General features: G+C 48.0%; 1 protein-coding gene across 1 annotated transcript in view; it reads right to left on the bottom strand.

The window, feature by feature from the left end:
• Window positions 1-22500, bottom strand: part of LOC307233460 (neural-cadherin) — a gene marked incomplete at both ends in the record, with an annotated part of 102392 nt that overhangs the window by 54419 nt on the left and 25473 nt on the right. The gene's annotated exons all lie outside the window — the stretch shown is intronic.

Below are 22500 nucleotides of genomic sequence, written 5' to 3'. Positions count from 1 at the left end.
AGGCAAAGATACACACTTTCATCTAGGGTGTACCGATCGACTCTCTCTCTCTCTCTCTCTGTCTCTCTGTCTCTCTCTCTATGTCTCTCTATCGCTTTCTATCTCTCTCTCTTTCTCCATGTCTCTCTCTATCTCTCTTTATGTCTCTCTATGTCTCTCTATTGCTTTCTCTCTCTCTCTCTCTCTCTCTCTCTCTCTCTCTCTTTCTCTCGGTGTCACTCTATGGCTTTCTCTCTCTCTCTCTCTCTCTCTCTCTCCATCGCTCTCTCTCTCTCCATGTATCTCTCTCACTCTCCATCGCTCTCTTTCTCTCTTCATGTGTCTCTCTCTCTCTCTCTCTCTCTCGCTCTCCTTCTCTCTCTCTCGTCGGCGGCTCTGAGGGTTTTTCTTTTTTTTTCCCGTCGGGCTTGAAAGCACCGCGGCGCAGGCTGTTGTTTTGCTGTTGCCTCGCCGCACGTTACGGGACAACAGCAAAACGAGACAGAAGTTCACTTCAGAGCGACGCCAGCGACTGAAGACGCGAGCGGAGAGGAGAAGAAAGGAAAAAGGGGAGGAGGAAGGAGGAGTTTTCTCGCTGTTTCCGGGCGCGTACCTCTGACGGCCTGTCAGCGGGAGCGCGGCGGAGGGAGGGCGGATGCGAGCAAAGAGACGGGGGAGGTGGAGAAGAAAGGGACAGAAGAGGAAGGGAAGACAGGGCCAAAAGGAGGCGTTGCGAGGAGAGGGGAGAGACGAAGGAGAGAGGAAGAAGCCAGGGCTTGAAGGGGGCTCCTGGCGTCCTCCCTCCTCCTCCTCCTCCTCCTCCTCCTTCTCCATCTCCCCTCTGGTCCTCCCTCTCTCTCTCTCTCCCTCTCCTCCTCTCCTCTCTCCTCCTCTCCCCCTCTTCCCCTGTTACTGTTGTGTTGACCTAGCGGCGTCACGGCGGCGGCATAATGACTCGGGGTGGTAGAGCAAGTAATGCACATCAGCAAGGTCAGGCTGTGACTTTCTGGAAGCCATATTCACCATGAAGTGGAACCGGGGGGCGTAATATAAACCAAAGAAGCTCCTTTGCATATTGCATTTTTATGTGTGACATGAAAAAAAAAAAAAAAAAAAAACCACATCCTTTGGGGCGTGGAGCTGCATGTGTAAAAATCCAAATCTAAATCTAATATCTCCATTATCACGATGAAGATCAACGGATTCAAAATGCTACGCATCAGACGGCTTGAAACTTTAATGAAGGCTGAGGAATGTGCCCTATCAGTGAAAGTCAAAGCTATTCATATGGAAAAACTAATGAGCTCCATCCAGGGCACGAAGAAGGGCCTCCCAGCTCCCAGATTACTGTAAGTCGAGTACATCAACGAGTACACAACGGTACAGCGTGCGTACTCAGCGATGGCCTACAACTGTGTTTGTTAGAAATTGTCTTTCCACTTAAAAAAAATAAAATAAAAGCTGCATTTGTGGACGTGACGGTGCAGGCCGGGGCGTCAGTACAGTAAATACACATCCCATCACTGGAATCTTACATTAAACTCGTGTAGAGTTCATTTAATCCCACTGATTGCAAAAAGCCAATGACAGGATCTGATTTTCTTCATTCCTCCGGTGATGTGAGTTCTCACCTCCACTGACATGCTCAAGGAGGCTTCTTGGTATTTGGCAGCGACGTTACAAACCTCACATGGTGAAGTCACTTTGCTGTGGTTGGTAAATGTCATTTTCAATCCGTTAAGAGAGACACACAGAATACCAACACAAAAATGGGCTGCAGACGGTGCTTTGATGGTGCCGGAGCAAAGAAGCCAACTTCGCATGAAGAAGCATGGGAAAACCAGAGCGTCTTTGTTTTTTTGAACGTCTTCGTCTTAAAGAATTTGTGTGAATTTTGAAACGTTTTGGTTTTTTTTCCTTCATTGCTCATAAGCATCAGATGCAAATACAATTGATCGGGTTGATCCTTGATTCGGGTCCATTATTCATATTTGCTCATGATATCAGCTTCGAAAAAATGATATCGGTTGACCCCGAAGACGGTGTTGTGATCCGACAAAGTTTTCTGGCATGGCATTGTTTTAGTGTTTAGTTGAAAGTTCCAACAGCGTTCTGATACAGGGGCAGGACGAGGAAATGTTCCTAATAAGTGTAGAAAGAGTCTTAGCGAACATTGGCTGAATCCACGGTGTGATGGTATCCTCATTTCAATACGAACCTGTCACACATCGTTATGCAAATGCGGCTAAAAGGAGAGGAGCTTTGTTCATGCTGAGCTTTTTTTCTGCTTTTCCTCATTAGAATGTGTTTATTTTGTGGTGTTTGGTTTTGCGGGTTTTTTGTTTTGTCCTTGAATCGAAGCATATCGGGGCCAAAGCGGTAGATGACAAGAGAAGACGGAGACACAATGAGCGAGTCCCCCCCCCCTTTTTTTGTTTTTTTTTCCCTCTCGCCGTCGTCTCAGCTGAGTTTGAGTTTGGGGGCGGAATGAGGCGCCGAAGCAGGAAAACAGCCGCGCTTCGTAAATAACCAACACGGTTCACAAAGCCTCAATTAGGGGCAACGAGGGAACTCGAAAGGTAAAGAATTCAACTAATCGGGGCGGTGCCGAGCCGCTGCATTTATCGAGTCAGGGCAAGTCTGCGTGTGTGTGTGTGTGTGTGTGTTGTTTAGAATCGTAGTGTATTGTCGTCAACAAAAAAGACAGACCAGAAGAGAGGAACAGAGGGAAGGGGAGAGAGGCAGAGAGGACACAAGAGGAGGAAAGAAGGAATGAGAATAGAACGGAACAGAGGAGAGGAGATAAAGAATGTTAGAGAGATTGCATCATTCCGCTGGTGGAGAGTAACAGAGTACAACTTTGTTGCTGTTGTATCAGCGTGGCCGTTCCTGCCTGCCGCACGCAGCAGGAGTGGCGTTTTCAGGGCCCTCCGACGCAGAGACACAAGCAGAGATGTTGCAAACACACCAATTACCTAGACCCAAGACAGCTGTGGCTGCTTAAACCACACCACCCCCACAACCACATACCCCCAACAACTGAGACCAGGGAGAATCGCCGGACAAAGCGCCCCCCCCCCCACCAGAGCAAGCAGAGAAAATAACATTTTTATGCCTGGACTCTGAAGCAGGGTTCCTGTACCTTAAACAAACAAAAATGTCCAAAAAAACTGAAACGGTCCCCTTTTCCAGAGACCTGGTTCCACAGAACAGCACAGTCCATGGGCGTCCCTCCCCCAGGGCGACGACAGCCTCCTCTCATCTCTTCCGGAGAGTAGGGCCTTCGGCTGCTGTGCTGGGTGGTGGGCTTGGCGTAGCCGGGCATGGCTGTTGCGGGGGCTGCTTGGAAGTGGTGGCCGGGCTGCTGAGCTGCTGGATGGCCAGCTAGTTGCAGGCGGTTACCCGTGGTGGTTGCTGCGTCGCTCCACCCTCGGTCCTCCGCCGGACATCCCGGCTGCGGCTGCTGCCAGTCGGGAGAGGGCTGGTGCTGTGGTCGCCAGTTGACCTGCTGGTGGCTGCAGTGCATGTTCGGACGCCGTATTCTGTGGCCCTTCCCTGTGCCGGAGGGTCCCTGTTCGGGCCCCACTGTGGCCGTTCTGCTTAACACACGCCACCCGAGTGCTGTTTTCAGGGCCCTCCGGCACGGAGACACAGACTGCAATGTGGCCAACACATCAGTATATTGTAGAGAGTGGCATGATGTAACAAGACGGGAGCAGATGGACACATGACATGTCATGACAGAGGCTCTCCCGTGTGTGTGTGAGGATGGGTGATTTACCTGTTCCATGTTGATTGATCTGACAAACAACAGGCGTACAGCCACCTGATCCCGGGCACAATTACCTAGACCCAAGACAGGTGTGGCTGCTTAAACCACACCACCCCCACACCCCAATCAGATCACTGGATATGATGATAGTATCTTTACTTTCACAAGTACATTTAACAGCAACTACTTTCACTTAAGTGGAACTGTCAATGTGGTATTTCTACTTTTACTAGTTACTAGTGGAGATGAAACTCGGAGCCAGCACAGAAAACTCTGCATCTACCGTTGAGCGTAGACTGTTCTACTTTACCCCTGAACACACGCACGCACGCACGCACGCACGCACACACACACACACACACAAACAAATGTACACACACCACTCAACCCAAATTTATACATACTTACACACACACATACCCCCCACCCCCTTTACACACACACAAAGTCCTGCCGGCACACAGATAATTAAGCCCCATTTTTCACCGCTGATGAAGAGAGGGAAGGAGAGATGAAAGATAGAAAGAAAAAAGAGGAGGGAGATCAAGAATGACTACTGCACTATTACATAGACACACACACACACACACTCCTGTCCAGATAGATGGATCGTGTCCTGGGCGGCTTGGCATCGCTGACGTACTGAGCTCATGATGTAAATGCATGTAAACGCAGCGCCCTGTGAAGTCATGAATAAGTCATTCTATTGTCTGGCATGGAGAAGCAGCACAACAAAACTCAAAAACAAGACTGTGGGGAGCAACAAGAGGCAGCAGCACATTGTGTCGTGCAGGTGTGTGCATGCGTGCAAGTGTGTGTGTGTGTGTGTGTGTGTGTGTGTGTGTGTGTGTGTGTTTAAGATTGTGTGGGCATCATGTGTGAATTGTGCCCCCTAATTGAAAGCCCCTGAGGGTATGTAAAGACCACCTGAAAGCAGCAGAACACACACACACACGCACACACACACACACACACACACACACACACACACACACACACGCACACACACACACACACACACACACACTTACTATCCTAACTAAGCACAAAAATGTAATCAAGGATGGAGATGGAGAAATGTACCGGTGTGGAATGGAGTGGTCTTTTCATGACTTTCCCATTAAAAACATTGAGGTAATTTAAAGAGCTGATCTGCAGAGCTTCTCTGTAATACATGATGAAATAAAAAAATGCTTATTCAATTAGGCTTCTGCCAAAAGGCATATGAGCAGTGAGAGACAATCTTGAAAAGGAAAAAATCTGAATCTCATCTCCACATCAAAATCCTCAGCTAAAAAGGTTCTAGCTCTCCACACTCGTTTTTAACTCACTTGGCTGATCAGCGACGGCCTATTTAGAGGGCGTATCCTCCAATAATGATGAGCAGGGTTCAGGTGAGGTGCATCTGTTATTGCTGGAACAAGTTTGTGGTCTATAAAACCCAAAAAATGCCACAAAAATGACATTCCTGGTAATGTGACAGACTTGTCCTTTTCAGCGTAAAGGCCTGAAGGGTAAAAGCCCAGTGGGCTGCCTGCTCTCTGCCTGACCACAAACACAAGGACCCCAGACGCCCGGGAGTGTGTGGATGAAGCCGCCTGCCCTCATCGACACGGAAACTCAATTAGGGCCGCGATCCTGCTTGTTATGTTTGGAAGTATACACATACTGTATGTGTGTGTACGTACTGTATTTCCTAGAAAGGTCAATGGATGGGACAGGGTGTGAGCTGGATTTAAAAGGCTGCTGCCGCAATACCCCCCTCTCCAACACACACACACACACACACACATACACACACACACACACATACACACACACACACACACACACACACACACATCACAACATTCTATGAAAGTTTTGAATTTCACACAGACAATATACAGTATTCACACCAACCGCAAAGCCAATATAAAGGTCCTTAAAATAAATGGTGCCACTAAAGAAATTCAAGTGACGAGGAACTGATCCTACAGTGAACACAAGAGAAAAAAAGGAGAAGAGAGGAGACGAAAAATAGAAAAAGAATAAAGGGGAATAATAAACAATGAGATGAGAAGAAATATAGGCCATCTATTGAATGCGTAAGTAGAGGGTGGTGGGCGACCGATTGATTGTTCGGCCGATTAATTGGGCCGATATTTGCGCATATTGAGATAATCGGCATCAGCCGATGCCTGCACTCACTAGGCCGATAAACAAAAAATGTCTGCAGGCTAGTGTTAAATCATAAAAAATATAGGTTTTTCAATGCATATAGATTCTCAATTTTGTATTGGATTCTCAATAATATGAAATGGTTTCGATACTCACTTACCGCACTATCGATATACCGGCAACAGCTGCACTTTCTCACTCTCTCTTCTCTCTAACAGTGAGTCACACTCGCCTCTGCGGTGCCCACACAGCCCCGCCTCCTCTCACTCACTCGCTGTCTTCGCTAGTCTCATGGGCTCCGGTTTGTTATGGTGTTAGCTTATTAAAGATTGGCCAGTGCAGAGCCTCCGCAATCTGTTTTGAAAGAAAACAGCATGGGTGCTGTTTGGAAATCTGCCTCGATGCCCGTTCACACTTAAAATGGCCATCATGGACATCAAGGGGCACCCTCAGCCCCCCCCGAGTTTATCTGATTACCTTTGGACATTTAATTAGTTGAGCCATTTTTTAAATATGAAATATGAGCACTGCAGAGACAATGCAGACAATAACATTAGTGTTAACGTAGTGTTCATTTAAGTTTGAATCAGATTCAAAACATGATATCACCTTTATATATTGGCCATCGACCACCCCACGCTATAAATATTGCATCAGTCAAAAACCCAATACGGGCAACCACATATCAGTCGACCACTAGCAGAGGGCATGGCTACTGTTGATCTGCCCGATGCTGGCAAGGCCGCCGAGTCGACGTGCAGCTGTGGCTCCTTCACAGATGGTGCTGAGGTGGCACCGTGAAGTGGCGCCAGGGTGTCTGACAACACGACACCACGGCAATCAAGCTTACTCACGCCACAGAAACTAGTTCCAGCAGCGTCTGTTTTGACAGCTCCACAGCCGACAGGCTCGTGTTAACATAACCAGCGGGGTCGTTAGGTTGGATCGTTAGTCAAACTGTTCTGCCTCGGGCTACATCTGATCGATGCACGGCATTGTAAATGTGAGACGCAATGTTCTCCATCCTTCAAGCTTCATGCCAAGGGTTTTTCACAGAACCCACTCCCGTTTTTTGACACTGATAAAAAAAATCCCAGGAAGCAAGTATAGATGGGCGGATCACTAATGAAGCATCGAAAACTTCTGATCGTGGCAGTTTCTCTGCCCTCACATGAAAATATCGAGATCAAAATTTTGCAACCATTTTGTAAGTCTTGGCACCCAAAAGCCGAAAGACGGTGGCCAACTTGGCAGCCATTCTAAAAAGTTTGTGTCGAGCCCTGCTTTTGACTGGCCAGAAACACATGAAGGCAAAGCTAGTGAATAAGCCGGCGCAGCTTCCCGTTCTTCTTAAACCTCCTTTAACGCCACTAACCAAGCGTTTGATTTCACCGACGTAAAAAGGTCAAAGTTTAAGTTGAGCTTATGCTTTGGCCGTCCCAGACGTCTGACAGAGAGGGGAAATTGCAACACAACCGTGCGTCAGAAGCGGCGGTTCCCATCCAGCGGCTTCCAGGCAAAGCTTTTCCGTCTAAGCTCTGGTTCGGAGAGCGCAAGCCTCTTTCCCACGGAGGCTGAGAGCTCTGAGCGCTGGATCCGAGAGACGAGAGCCCAGAATCCACGCTGACACGACAGGGGATACAATCAATGGCGGATCAATGGAAGGAGAGAGGGAGAGAGGAGGAGAGGGGGTGGCAAAGGACGGGAGAAGGAGTTGCCAGAACCAACCTTATGTTGAATGTATGGACTTGGACTTTTGTATGGACTATTAGTATTCTTATTATTGATGCAAATAAATAAAATTAACTGAATTGAATTGAGAGAGAGGGGGAGAGGGAGAGGGAGAGAGAGATGGGGCTAGGATTAGTGTCAGGGAGAAAGTAAAGTTAGAAAGAGAAAAAAATCAGTTCAGAAAGATAGAGTGAGAAAAGTAGAGGAAGAGGAGAGAATGCAAGAAAGAGAGAAAGAGAGAGAGAGAGAGACAGAAAGAGAGAGAAAGAGAGAGCGATACTAAGTAGATAAGGAGAGTAGAAAAATGAACAAAAGTAGAAGTAGAAGTGGAAGACCTGAGGCTAAAATCCATGTGTCTGACAAAGGCAGGGATCAAACGGCCGAGTCAATGTGATCTCTCTCCCGATTGGCTGGGAAAACCAGACCAGATCGAGAGATGCATTGTGGGAAGCGGGGCAAACACTGGTTCCTGTGCCGGTCTGGGGCGACGAGCCACTGCCCTGGGTCAGTCTGAGCGTTGGAGGAGGGTGGAGTCCACCAACCGAGAGCTGCAACAATCGCAGGGAAATCGACCGCTGCATCTGAGCATATAAGTGTGTGTGCGCGCGCGTATGCATGTGTGTGTGTCTGTGTGCGTGCGTGTGTGTGGCGCTGAGACCAGATGAAAAGAAGAAGAAAAGAAGGAACATGAAAGAACGGATGAGAAGACAAAAAGAATAGGAGACTTCAAACTTCAGAGGCCCCCGACGCCCACCTCCACATGAACACCGGCAAAAAGCGACAGAGAAGCCACGGTGAAGGAAAAAAGGAGGAGAGGACGAGAAGAGGAGTAAGAGAAAGACAACGGCAAAGAACTTCCCATCGCCCCTTCCCTCAGTCTTTCCCTCCTTTCCTTCCCCTCTGGCCTTTTCTCGTTCCTCCCTTTCTTTTTCCTTCCTCCCTTCCGTCCTTCCTTCCTTCCTTCCTCCCGTAGTTTGTCCCTCATTTGATTTCCTTTAATTTTTCCCTCCATCTACGTAAAAAAAGGCCAGATTCCACGCTAAGAATGAACACTTGGGACGTGTTCTTGGTTGGGTGGGTGTGTGTGTATGTGTGTGTGGGGGGGGGGTTCAGGAGGTTTTGGAGTGGTAGTTTTGGGGTTTTTGCTTGTGTCAAACTGTCTCTTAGCGGCTGCACGCTGACTCCGAGTAAATCCTCGCTGATCTGAGACATGGAGACTGTCATCTGAATTATGAATATCTGAGGACTTTTGTCAGGCATTAAAAAATAAAGCAGTGAAATTTTAATGCAGCACCTCATTGGAAATTGATGCACCAGCGCACCCACACAGTTCTCCACCAAAACTGACAATGGTGGAAGGGTGCTTTGGGAGGTGGACCATGTGCATGTGCGTGTGTGTGTGTGCGTGCGTGGGTGCGTGTGTGTGTGTAAACGAGCAATGGTGCTCATAAGTTGGTGGTTTACGAGGCGACAACGTTCCTTCTGATGAACCAATGAACCAGATGTATAATGATGTTTCATTATTTTTTAAATAAATGGACTACTTTATCCATCTATCAGCCTCTTCAGCCGTTGATAGGGGCAGATGGGGCACACACACACACACACACACGCACCCACACACTCACATACACACACACACACTGAGTTACCCAGATGCACAGCCAGTGGGTGCACAGCTGCACTCCCAAGAGCTCCCTGGAGGTGACAGGTTGTGTGTGTGTGTGTGTGTGTGTGTGTGTGTGTGTGTGTGTGTGTGTGTGTGTGTGTGTGTGTGTGACTTCACCCCTGCACTTAAAACGTCACAAGCACACACTGACTGTGATGATCCTGCACCAGTTCTGACAGTGTGTATGTATAAATCCTAATCTCTTATCTCACTCCATCATATGCAGCAATAGAGAATAATGAACAAAGTGCCAGGCAGACTTTAATGTGTGTCTGTGTGTGTGTGTGTGTGTGTGTGTGTGTGTGTGTGTGTGTGTGTGTGTGTGTGTGTGTGTGTGTGCGTGTGTGTGTGTGCGCATCTCTCAATTTGTTTCTTGCCTGTATCTGTTATGTCTATTTATATTTGAGTGCCTGTTGCCAAGCTCAGTGTGCGTTGTTGACATGTTTGTGCGTGTGTAAATATTGGAGTGACTGTGTGTGTTGGTGTGTGCAAACATTTCCGTATTTGAGTATGTGATTGTGTTTGTTAGTCTGCGTGGGCTGTGTGTATGTTTGTCGTTTTTTTGCGGCTACGTCGCGGTTCAGGTCGGATCCCGACCTCTCCAGGCATTTACCAACGCCGAGGTGTTGTGGGAGGATTATCCCCACAGAGTGCTTTGCTGGTAGAGGGTCACAGCCATTCTCATGGGTGAGACGCTCCCCCCGGGTGAGACGCTCCCCCGCTGGGAGACGAGCCCTCACAATCTGGGGCTTCCCACAGACTCACGCAGGGGCTGTTCAATGCCGCCGGGGCTCCGTGTTTGGAAACACGGAGCCCCGGCGGCAAGCAATCACGGACTTGATGAGGAGACTCCAATGTTCTCCTGTCCATCCATCTACTGTCCACAAATACACACATGCGCACACACATGCGCACACACACACACGCACACACACACACACACACACACACACATGTATGCACAAGCATGGCCGCAGACAAGCTCTAATGTGTTGTTATGCTTTACTAAAGGAATCATACAACTTTAATGCACTACTGAATGTATACAAGTGTACCGCACACGCACACACACACACACACACACACACACACACACACACACACACACACACACACACACACACACACACACACACACACACACAAATGACCACCCCATCACACACGCAAACACACCCAGCAGATTGGTGACCATGCATGGTGATCAAAGGAACAGATTTGCTCTATTGTGTGGATAAATAGGCTCTAGAAGCTGTTTAGCGGAGGGACCTAAGCCCGCCATGCGGCTTTTCAGACCCCCCAAGGAACCTACTTACTGAACACAACTCACAACAATAGGATAGACACTCACCCAATTTGGTCCAATCTTCCAAAGCCTCCACTTGGGCTAACCCATAATGTGGAGGGCTGCTAAAAATCCAGGCGAACCAAAGCTCTCGGATACGGCCATTATGGGCGACCCCAGGGTAGGATTTCCCCGGAGTTCATTACTACTCCATTGTAGGCAAAAAGGGGGAGTTTGTTGGCGACACCATTGTAGTGCCGCAAAGTTATTTTGCGGCTTCGGGGAGCCGAAATGTTCGCCGAAAAGTTTAAGGGAAAGAATGGAAAAGATGGCCTGGTTAATTCTGAAGAGGGTTGCTACGGTGCATCCTGCAAATAAAACGTAGAAGCTGCTCTTGATGTAATAGCTTCTTGAGGTTGACAGACAATAATGCCATAAATAAATAAACAACATCCACAAAAAAAAAAATTGTTGTGCTGGTATGAAAAGATTTTGTCTTGAAACAAAAAAAATATATATATATTTTCTTATTCTTCACCAGTAATGAATAGATCCCCTTTTTTAACAGGTGATTATTTTTTATACGCCTTTTTTTTTGGCCAGTTATCGTTCCATGCCAGTTATGCTCCTAAAATATGCAATCCTCTCTTTCCCTAGATTAGAACAATTACAAAGTCTTACCCCAGCTAGTGTGTCCTATTTATAAATCAATTCATTAAAAATCATTTTTAGACAGTGCTGTTAGAATGTGTTCGTTGCGGGAAATGATACATGGGCTGGTGAAGGTTAAGGGGAAGATTTTGTCCAATTTGCCTCGTAGTAAACTGTCTCCCCATCTTTCAAATAACTCTCTCTTCATTTAACATCATATTATTATATTTCATTTATATAGGCTCGTCTGAGGCTTGTAGACGAGGCTGATCTAGGCCAATTTTTTTAAGTTCGACGTGTGAAGTCGGTGACGGTTGGGTTTAAAGATGCTGTTGGAAGGCGGCAGAAGGGTGTTTTTTCCTTTTTTTTTTCTTTTAAAGGAGCCGTTGGAATGGACACCAAGGCGAGGAGCAGGTGGATTCTGGGCGCGGAGTTAAAGGGCGCTGGTGGGGAATCGGCTAATTGCGTTGGAAGTGTGCGGAGCTGATTAGGTTCACAGAGCAGAGGGCCTGTTTGACTAATGAGAACAGCTGTGGAGGCACAGGAGCCTTTGATAGTGTAGGAGAGTCTCCATGTCCTAAAGCACACAGACACACACACACACACACACACACACATGTCCCGAGAGGGAAGGAAATAACCACTCCTTGGTGGCTCGTGGTTGTACTCTGTTCTCCTTTAGCTCCCATCACACACACCGGCATCTGTCAGCTCCGCCTCTCCGCCTGTCTCCATGACGACGCATCACATCTTTTGCCAAGCGGACGTCTGAACGCACTGGGATCATCGAAACACGTTCCGACCCGAGGTGTAATCCGGAGCGCGCCGGGAGTTAAACCCTCCCAGGGTCACGAGGGAACGCGACGGTCGGAGGTCAAAGGGCAAGGGGCTGACGAACCGAAATGAAACCTTCCGCTACCTTTTCATCCGTGGCGGTTTGCGTTCCCCTGTGCATTGACCTCAGCCCGCTAAACAACAGTCAAACAGAAACGGACCGGCTCGGAGAACCTGGCGATGACTCGACTTTGGGCCCGTTCTCGGTGACCTGACGTTACATTGCATCACGCGACGCTCGACGAGATGCTCTGGTAGAAACAACGGAATGTTTTGTGACCCGAGCTCGTCTGGGCCTGCGACGCCCCGTTCCGAGTCACCGGCGGAGACGGAGCCGGTGACTCAGCGTCCTCCAGTCGGACGGCTCCACCGTCTGACGGCCTGTTTACTTAATCATCCCAACAGTGGAGGAAACGTTCCCCCAATTCCCACAAAGAGAGAAAGAAAGCGAGGGGAGGAGGCGGGGAGGGAAGGGGGGCGTCTGCCGAAGGACGGGCTGCCGTCTCGCGCATCACTCCATCATTTCGGAGGTCAACGACGGGTCGCCGTTCTCAGTAAATGGCTTCATGTGACAGTTGCCCTCTCCATAATACATGTCTGGCAGATTTAGGGTTGAATCCACGAATTGAACCCACTTGAGGTTTTTAAAATATTGAGGCGGGAGTTTCAGGAGGTTGATCTAAAAGCGCGAAGGCGTCAAGGCGACTTGTAATTCAGAGGACGAGGGTCCTGAGAGGTGATCTGTCACAACAGGAAGCAGAGGGAAGGATACGGGGGGAAAGAGATGGGTGAAAATGACAGGGGATTTGGCGAGCAGCGGCACTGATGGAAGGAGCGTAGGATGGAGTGAGTAAGAGAAAGACAAAGATGGGAGAACAAGAGGGAGGGCGGTTATTAGCAGAGGGAAAAAGAGCAAGCGAGGTAGAGAGAGAGAGAGAGAGAGAGAGGCCACAACGTGACATTACAGATTGGCGGAGCGTAAATGTGATGGAGGGATGGAGATGGGGACGGGGATGGAGAGGCGGCGGTCCAGGACAGAGAGGGATCTGTTAATGGACCGCTGTGCTCTCCACGGTAACGAGGGCTCCGCCTGACGCTCCTTGAATTAATAAGAGCCCCCCCGACCCGCCATGAATAATCTCTCTGCTCAAACACACACACACACACACACGCACACACACGCACACACACGCACACGCACACGCACACACATCTGAATTCAGAGAGGAAAACTATTAACACACCTGCGCCCACCAAAAAAAAAAAAAAAAAAAAAAAAATCTATGAGGTTTTGAAAAGGTTTTGTTTTGTTTTTTTCAGGAACATTAGGTTGATCAAACAGAATCTGATTCAGATATGGGAAAAAAAAACCAAAAAAACAAAAAACCCTGCATTATTATAAGTTGTTCTGCGTGGGTTTGGTTCGTGTCGCCGCCGATGCCGCGGAGCCACGCTTCCCGTCTCTTTCTCCTCTTGCGGTTTTTTTGGTCTCTCCATCGCTTTATGAACAAATAAACCAGTCAGTTGCTTTTGCTCTGTTTATTACAGGTCGCAATATATTTTGCTGGGGAAATTGAACCATTGAAACAGCATTTCCTCTGCCAACAGTGAGAGATTGCGTCGGAACTTCCTCCTTTTTATCTTTCCCCCCGGTGGTGATTTTTCAGAAATCTCCATCTTGCAGTCCCCGTTGACTTTACTCTTCTCTTTCTTTTTCTCTCCCCGTCGCTGTATTTTTCTGCTTGCAGATGCATTCCTGTACGGTTATGCTGCAATGCAAATGGACACCCCCACCACCCCCACCACATTAACACACCCACCCACACACACACCCCCACACACACACACACACACACACAGCCAGAGGTCTGACACATCAACATTGACAGTGCTCTTTGTACAGAAGTCTAATAAAGAAAAATCTCCAGTGACTTTACACCCAGAGAGGAGTGGGTGTTCTCCTCCCTCATATGTGTACGTAGCTGTGTGCAGGTGTGTGTGTGTGTGTGTGTGTGTGTGTGTGTGTGTGTGTGTGTGTGTGTGTGTGTGTGGTGTGGGTGTGGGTGTGGGTGTGGGTGTGGGTGTGGAGCGGGTTTTATATATACCACTACAAAGCCAGCAGACACCTGTTTGCGTGGGTGCCCCTCCTCTCCGCCTGGTGAGCATCACGGGAGAAGGGTTTTGCATACGTGTTTTTTTTTTTTTGTTTTTTGTTTTTTTTAATACACGGGAGGAGCCAGCTGTAGGAGAATCAACGCTCGAAAGGGGTTTGGAAACGATGGAGGTGGGAAGGTGTGACACTTATAAGACGCGCTGTCGGCAAAAAAAACAGTTCACGTCGTATAGGGAATCGCGCACTTGTTCGGGAATATCGCAATCGCGTCATTTCCTGCAGAACTAGCAGATACAAGTCAGAGGAAGAAGAGAGAGGTCGAAGAGATAGAGGGGGTTAAAAGAGAAAACATGCGTCCACTCGTGGCGGCGGCGGCTTTCCTGACATTTCACACAGTTAATGCAGCGCTGCGCCTCGCTAACATCCTTGCAAAGTATTTTTAGTTGCAAACTTAGTCAAACTCTGTTGGCTGAGCAGACATCTCACGGAGGGAATCGACGGGAACGGAAATACGGGGGGTGGGATGAAGAAGAAAAGAGCAGGAAAGAGGGGATGGGAGAGGAAATGAGAGGGGGAGAGGAGAAAGATGAAAAACGAAAAGCAAGAAGACAAAAGGGAAAAGAGCAGAAAGAGAGAAGAGAGGAAAGAAGTCGAAGAAGAAAAGCCCAAAGCCAGAGTACAGATCTCCCAAAAAATAGAAAGAAGGATGCGAGGAGGAGGAGGAGGAAGAGGAGGGGAACGAGGAGGAGGAGGAGGAGGAAGAGGAGGAGGAGGAGGAGGAGGAGGAGGAGGAGGACGAGGAGGAGGAGGGGGACGAGGAGGAGGAGGACGAGGAGGAGGAGGGGGAGGAGGAGGAGGAGGAGCAGTGGAGAGACAACTCCCTCCCCACGGTGCTAAAGTAAATAACGGAGAAAAACTACAGACGGAACGAGAGAGCGAAAAATCTTCAGAAGCGCAGAGGAGACGAAGACGAACAAACAAAGACAATTATTTTCCTCCCGCCCCACGTCTCTCCCTATGGCACTGCGTGTGTCTGTGTGTGTGTCTGTGTGTGTGTGTGTGTGTGTGTGTGTTTGTTTTATTTGTGTAAAGTGTATTTGTTTAAATATCTGTGTGTGTATATTTGACTGTTTGTGTGCTGCACGTGTACATGTGTATAAATGCGTGTGTGTGTGTGTGTGTGTGTGTGTGTGTGTGTGTGTGTGTCTGTGTGTGTGTGTGTATGTGTGTGTGTGGTTGTGTGTGTGTGTGTGTGTGTGTGTGTGTGTGTGTGTGTGTGTGTGTGTGTGTGTGTGTGTGTGTCGGCATGTGCGTGTGTGTGTGTATGTGTGTGTGTGTCTGATGCAAGGGTGGCGGGGCATGGTGAAATCCAGGCCGGGTGGACATCCAGGCTAAAAGTTGCAGCACCCCTCCAGGCTCTGATGTCGAAGACACACACACACACACACACACACACAGACACACACACACGCACACACACACACACACACCCTGCAGCCAGGCTCCAAATCATGCGCCGTTTTGCTTCCTGTGCGTGTGTGTGTGTGTGTGTGTGTGTGTCTGTGTGTGTGTGTGTGTGGCAAGCCTGCCAGCACTCCGCTACCTCTACACACTTCCTCCCTCTGTATCTGTACGGAGAATCTTCCAGCGCTTACCCTGCCCTACAGCTCCCCTCCACTCCTCCACTGTCATCTTCTTTTTTCATCCCTCCTCTCTTCTGTTCTCTCCTCTCCCCTCTTTAACTCGCTATGTTCTGCCGTGCCCCTTCGTTTACTCTCCCCTGCCCTACTCATCCCTTCCTTCCTCTCCCCTCCTCTCCTCTACAGTATGTTCTTCTCTCCCGTCCTCTGCCCTCCTCCCCTCCCTTCTCCTCTCCCCTCCTCGATCTCCTTCTCTCCCGTCCTCTTCCCTCCTCCCCTCTCTTCCCCTCTCCTCTCCTCTCTTCCCCTTTCCTCTCCTCCCCTCTCCCCTCCTCCTTTCCTCTTCTCCTCCCCTCTCTGAGAGCTTTTGTCTGACCTGTAGATGGGTGGAACACAGAAGAAGAAGAAGAAGAAGAAGAAGAAGAGGAAGAAGGGGGAGGGATCTTTGCTTTACTTCAGATTTTTCCTATGGTGAAAGTAGTTTTTATCTTTATGATTTAAAAAAATATTTTCTCTGGTATATTATCCTATGATAAAGTACGTACTGTGTTAAACTGTAAAAAAAAAAAAAAAAAAAAGAAAAGCAGGATGAGAGAGCTGTATAGGAGTTGGAAGAGAGAGATAGAAGAGATAGAGGGGGTTAAAAGAGATAAATAGATTTTGATTACACTTCATTAAACCCCAGAGGGGGAAACTGCAGAAAGCAGCAATTAAGGTTGCGGGAGATAAACCCACAGCCTCCTTCAAGCTTATTCAACACGCCTGCCCCAAAAAAAAAAAACAACCACAACACAACACAACACAAAGGGGAGGAATCCGAGGGAGGGATCAGAGAGGACGGCTCCGACAACAGACAGAGACGGATAGAAGGAGGCAGGCGGGGAGAGAGACGGCTAGACAGGGAGGGAGGAAAACCGGGCGATAGACAACGGCGGAGAGATCCTCGGCGCGGCGGATCGATGGCCGGCGTCTCCTTTCATCAGAGGCCGCGTGAGGGAGAGATCATCGACAGCGATAATCCATGAAATAATCCCCGTCGGCGCAGAGGAGCCGGCGCTCGGGCCGACCGGACCAGAACTGGATAAAAAGTGGGAACCGTTTGAACCTGGGCGGTGTCGTGGGGCTTTTTCTCAGCCGGTCAGTGGTTTTAAGCCGAGTTCGCACTGGCGTCCAAATTTATGCTGACAAATAAAAATAGTAATAAAATACTTTGGAATAAAAATAAAAAAAAATTCCAGAGATTTCTGTCAGTATGATATTCTGACAAACAAAGATAAGACGATGCCATTTTTGCAAGGTTGCAGGTTGGCGTTGGGGTTTGAGGCATTTGACGACGTGTGGAACGGGAAAGTTTGGTCATTGTTCACATGAGGGCTTTGAAATAAATGGTTAAGTTAAATGTAAATTCTTCGATCACACTAAATCCCGAGTTTAAGATGAAAGTTTAAAAAACACGATAACAGTATCATTACTCATGGCTCCCAATTTACAACAGTATAAGACTGGTTGAATAGGGTTAATATGTAAATGAGGCTTAACAACTAGGATTCTGGGGCTTGATCACACATACACACACTCATGCACAGAACACCCCCCCCCCCCCAAGCACACACACACACACACACACACACACACAAAATCTACACACACTACAACCCCACCCAATTCTATCACCGAGCAATCAGCTTGATATTACCATGCTCTAAGGAAGAGTGAGGGACCCTGGGTAACTGGCAGCATCCACTTGTTTCTGGTTAAAACACCCCTTTCTCTCCCTCTCCCTCTCTCTCTCTCTCTCTCTCTCTCTCTCTCTCCCTCTCTCTCTCTCTCGCTCTGTCTCTCTCTCTGCTAATTACAGCAGTGGAGCCTTTGATGTGTCCGTTAACCCTCCATTAACGGAGCAATTAATCAGCCCGCCAGTCCGCTGTTATTCAGGCACGGATTGATCTGGATGCGCTTGCGTGCGTGTGCGTGCGTGTGCGTGCGTGTGTGTGCGCGTGTGTGTGTGCGCGTGTGTGTGTTGCTGTGGGATAGAGAGAGTTGCTGAGTTTTTTGAGGATCTCTGGCTAATCTTCTTACTGGTCATAACTACCGGTGGTACAGCTGTCACTCAACTGGGCTGGCACACACTAAGCTCTACCACATGCTAAAGGGTAGATATGCCCCCCCCCACACACACACACACACACACAGACCCTGCACTAACCACTCCTGATATCAACCAGCAGGGAAGAGAAGATGTTTCTGTTTCATCATGAAAAATCATGATGTGTGTGTGTGTGTGTGTGTGTGTGTGTGTGTGTTTTCAATTGCCTTTATTGGCATGACAGAGGGCACAAAACATGATGTTTGTCATGCCCTTCGCCCCCCAATTCATCTCTTTGTGTTCCTCTCGAGTTATCAAACACACACACACACACACACACACACACACACACACACACACACACACACACACACACACACACATGCGCGCGCTTCTCCACTGCCCTCTAAACAAACACTGCTTGCTGCAAGCCAGCACCCAGAGGACCTCCATCTTTATCTCCCTCCTCCCCTCGTCTCCTCCCAACCTGTCACCCCTGCCCCTGCCCTCCCGTCTCTCTGTTACCCCCCCCCCCCCCCCCCCGCCCCTCATGATTGGCAGGCGGGGGGGTTAAAGGACAGGACTATTGAGTGAAGACAATGAGAGTGGATGATGGCGGTTCGACAGGCCACAGCTTTCTAACAAGAGAAAGTGTCACACGCAACCTGAGCTGCATCCCAATGTGTGTGTGGGTGCATGAGTGTGTGTGTGTGTGTGTGTGTGTGTGTGTGTGTGGGGGTCAGGCTGCATGGTACCAGAAAGAGGGAAATATGTGTAATGTTTGTACCAAGAACAAAATGCAAAAATCAATTTAGGATAGATCAATTATATAACAGGGCTGTGCGATATTGGCTCAATCACATATCAGGGTATTTTTTTCATCACAATTTACCTCAATATCGATAATTTGACAATATTTTTGGGATCAGTAATGGTGCTTCCATAAGCATAAAAAGTCTACAAAGTTCAGAAAATTGCATTACATTACTGTAGTCACATTACTGTAATGCAATTTTCTGTCTCATATAACAATATTGATATTATAATGATATATCTCCCAGTCCTTTTAAATAAGATTATATACATATATGGCAAAAAAATCCAGCAATTATTTTGTTAGATCAATGAGGACTGATGATTAACGGTGCAGGAACAGCTCGTCGTTACTCCCTGTCCCCTTTTGATACCTTATGTTGATAAATCCTGTTGATAAAACATGCTGTGGTCATGTTGTTTAGATACCTCAAATATCCTTTACCCTCTCCCAGTTTGCCTGAATCCAGTGTTCTCGCTCTAAAAAAAGAAAATGAACCTCAAGGGGAAAACAAACAAATAAAATAAATAAATAGCTTGACAAATACAAACAAAATAAACAAAGTTAATCTTAACCCCTTCAATAATATAAAAAGACAAAAGGACTGGTGTCAACATGTCAAGCCCATTGCCCGCCGTTTATCCCCTGCGTTTAACGGACAACAGATTTAGTGATCGCATGTATTAAAATCCGACGTCCGGGCCGTGACGGCTCCATCTGTCCTGGATGTGTTTGGACGGGGTGCGGCGCTCACCACTCCGAGCTGCAAAGCCCCCCCCACAGGGCCTCCCCGCAGGATTACCACGCCGGGTCATTTGGTGGGATTTGAGCGCTCACAGGCTGTTCAGGGCTCATCCAGTTATAAAACTATTAGATTAACGGTTTAGGAGAAAGGGGTGTTTGGTTTCACCCCTCTTAGAAACGTTGGCAGGAAGCCGCTGGCTGCGAACAATGAAATATAGTACATATGATGTTGACTTTCATCGGTGTTATGATGGACTTTGTCGTTCTTCATTCGCTCCTGGACTGTCGTTCTCCACGCGTGCTTCTTCATTGCACTGAAATCAACTTTCCTCTTATTCACAACTTGACTCAACATAATGCGTAAAGTGCGTATCCACTCGTCTCTGTGGAACAGCCATTGGTTTCGGGTTACAACGGCCGGGTTAAAGGCCTGATATTTGCACAACTAGAACTCGGTACCGTGCAAGGTTGAAGAATTGTAATTTAATTGTCATTTGAGACACTCGGACCCTGAGACCCTCTGCGAGACCTTTTTGGCAAAATGACAAAATCCAGGGCTCTGCTCCAGGCTCATTAAAAAAAAATGGAGGCCCTGTATATTTAGACTCCTTCAAAATTGGAAATACAGTATGAGCTACTTGTAAGTGTAGTGTTTCGCTCACAAGTGTTTCCCCGTTTTTCCAACTTCTAAATCCAAAGGAAAGAAGCCACGAGTCCTGTCAGGGCCGATTATGTCTGCTCCATCCAATAATAGATCTCTGCTCTGCTGTTTTGATAGAAGGCGCAAAACCCCCACACGGCTGGAGATCAATGGCGGCAGTCAGTTCAAGGTATAGTATCTCATCACGTTTTCAGAGCGAAAATGAAGTTCACTGCCTGTCAGAGAACCTCGATGCAGGTAAAATTCACACACAACAGGCACACGCACACACACACAAACACACAACACACACACAGCACATAATACGCACGGATCATGACGACTCAGTTCTCCGCAGCGTCTATACTCGCTCTTGTCTTGGTTTTTTTATTGAGGTCTTTGTTTGTTGCTCCACCGAATCTCACCTCTCACACCGAGCCTCTGCAGACAACGCCGCTGTGTGTAGTAAACATGGCCTCCTTCGCACAAACAGTCCACCAGGACTTTGTCAAAGACATTACATCCACGCCCATCCGCCCGCACTCCGGGCCTCGGCACTGGTTCCCAAAGGGCTTGTGAGCTCCGCGATCCAGGTCCATAATAAGAGCCGGGGCCCTCCCCGCACGACGGAGAAAGAGATGTCAAACCTCGGCGTTGAGGGGCCAATTAACCCCACAACAGGGCGAGAGAGCGGGACAATAAACTATTCACTCCGCTGGAGTGCGGGCGGCGTTTAGTGGGATTCACACACACCTTCTTTAGAGAATCTCGCCGCTTTTGTTTTACCCGGGACCCGTGTTTGAGAGCCGCGCTTTTGTGCTTGTTTGTGTGTCGGAGCACTTTGATTGACAGCGATTATGGCAGGGTTCAAGCAAGGGCAGGAACGCCAGGGAGAGGGCGCACACACACACATGCGCACACACACACACACACACACACACACACACACACACACACACACACATGCACTCCAAGAAGCACACATTCAAACTATCAAACACACACACACACACACACACACACACATAATGCACCAGACTGTGCGGTTGTGGATCCGCCAGCAGATTTCCTTGCGTGCATCTGGCGCTCCGACACAATCCGACGAGCTGTTCTCACCACATCGAAACCAAAACGGTGGCGGCTATTTTCAGAAACACAGAGAGAAAATTAATGAGGATTCTAACGAGGCTTTAACACTTCCCCCCGTGTTATTCAGAGGTCTACTTCTGCGGTGACTGTTTGGCACATGTGTGGGATGACTTTGCGCGCTCTCTCGAAGCACTGAACCTCCCTCTACTCGCATCCAATATATCACTTCTGCATTTTGATTACTTGTCGGTCTCTTGTGTTTTTTTTTTTTTTATGTTTCCTTATTGTATTTGTTTTTCTCCGACTCCCTAACCCGGTCTGCCAAGTCATTTTCCCCAGAGGACGGCTGAATTGTACTCAACAAAGGCTTACTAAATTGAACTGGATTTAATACCGAAATATGTGCTGACAGTATAATTTCCATCCCGCTAATCCTCAAACAAATAACAACTCAACACCACTCGCCCGACATCTATAAATACGTACGGAGGTTTACCGGAATTGTTTCCGGAGTAACTTTCATTCCGAAAACAATTCTCAATCAGCATCATAATAAGCAGCTCACTGGGATGTATGAAGTATTACGGTATGGATCTGAATGGATCTGAACGGATCGGTACAAGTCTCGTTTTCAAAAGCATGGAATTTGCATTCGTCCTGCGTGTCTTACTGTATTTTTATTTTACATGTCTTGATCATATCTAAATTCCAGCTATTTCTTTCTTTCTTTGTTTTGCCGCAGTGCATCCAAAGCATAATGTTGGCTACAGCAGGTTGCCAGCAGGAAGCGACACGACTTCCTCTTTCTTGTCTCTTACATTAGCGCAGATGTGGCCAAAACAGTTGGTTTGCAGCGCTGGAAGGGCAAAATAGTAAAAAAAAAAACAGAATACCCGATAAAAATGCAGATGCGGTCTCTGACTTGCGGAAAAGGATATGTAAGATATTTTCTTATGGCTTGAAGAGCAACAAGCCCATCCTTTAAGGGTTCACAAAAGGTACGTAGAGCGTAGAGGTTCGGGAAGAAGGGTAAATATGGAGGAGAACGCAAGGAGACAAGGAGACAAGGAGAGGCGAGGAGCGGCGTTGCAGGACGCGTGCCCTTATAATGAGCCATGGCGGCTAACGTGATTATACTCTATCAGTAATAAGACTAATTATTTCTTCAGCTTCTTAAACACATGCCGCTAATCGTGTTACCAGCACAGCAGATTGATTGGGAGGTCGGGCCTAAACTGGAACAGCGACAGGGAGACGCGGCGAGAGGGAAGTGAGGGCGGGAAAGAGAGGGGG

Source organism: Zeus faber (assembly GCF_960531495.2).
Source record: "Zeus faber genome assembly, chromosome: 8".
In the NCBI taxonomy this organism is placed as follows: Eukaryota; Metazoa; Chordata; class Actinopteri; order Zeiformes; family Zeidae; genus Zeus; species Zeus faber.
Note: the sequence above shows the minus strand (reverse complement) of the source record. Positions and strands in the feature narration are given on the sequence as shown.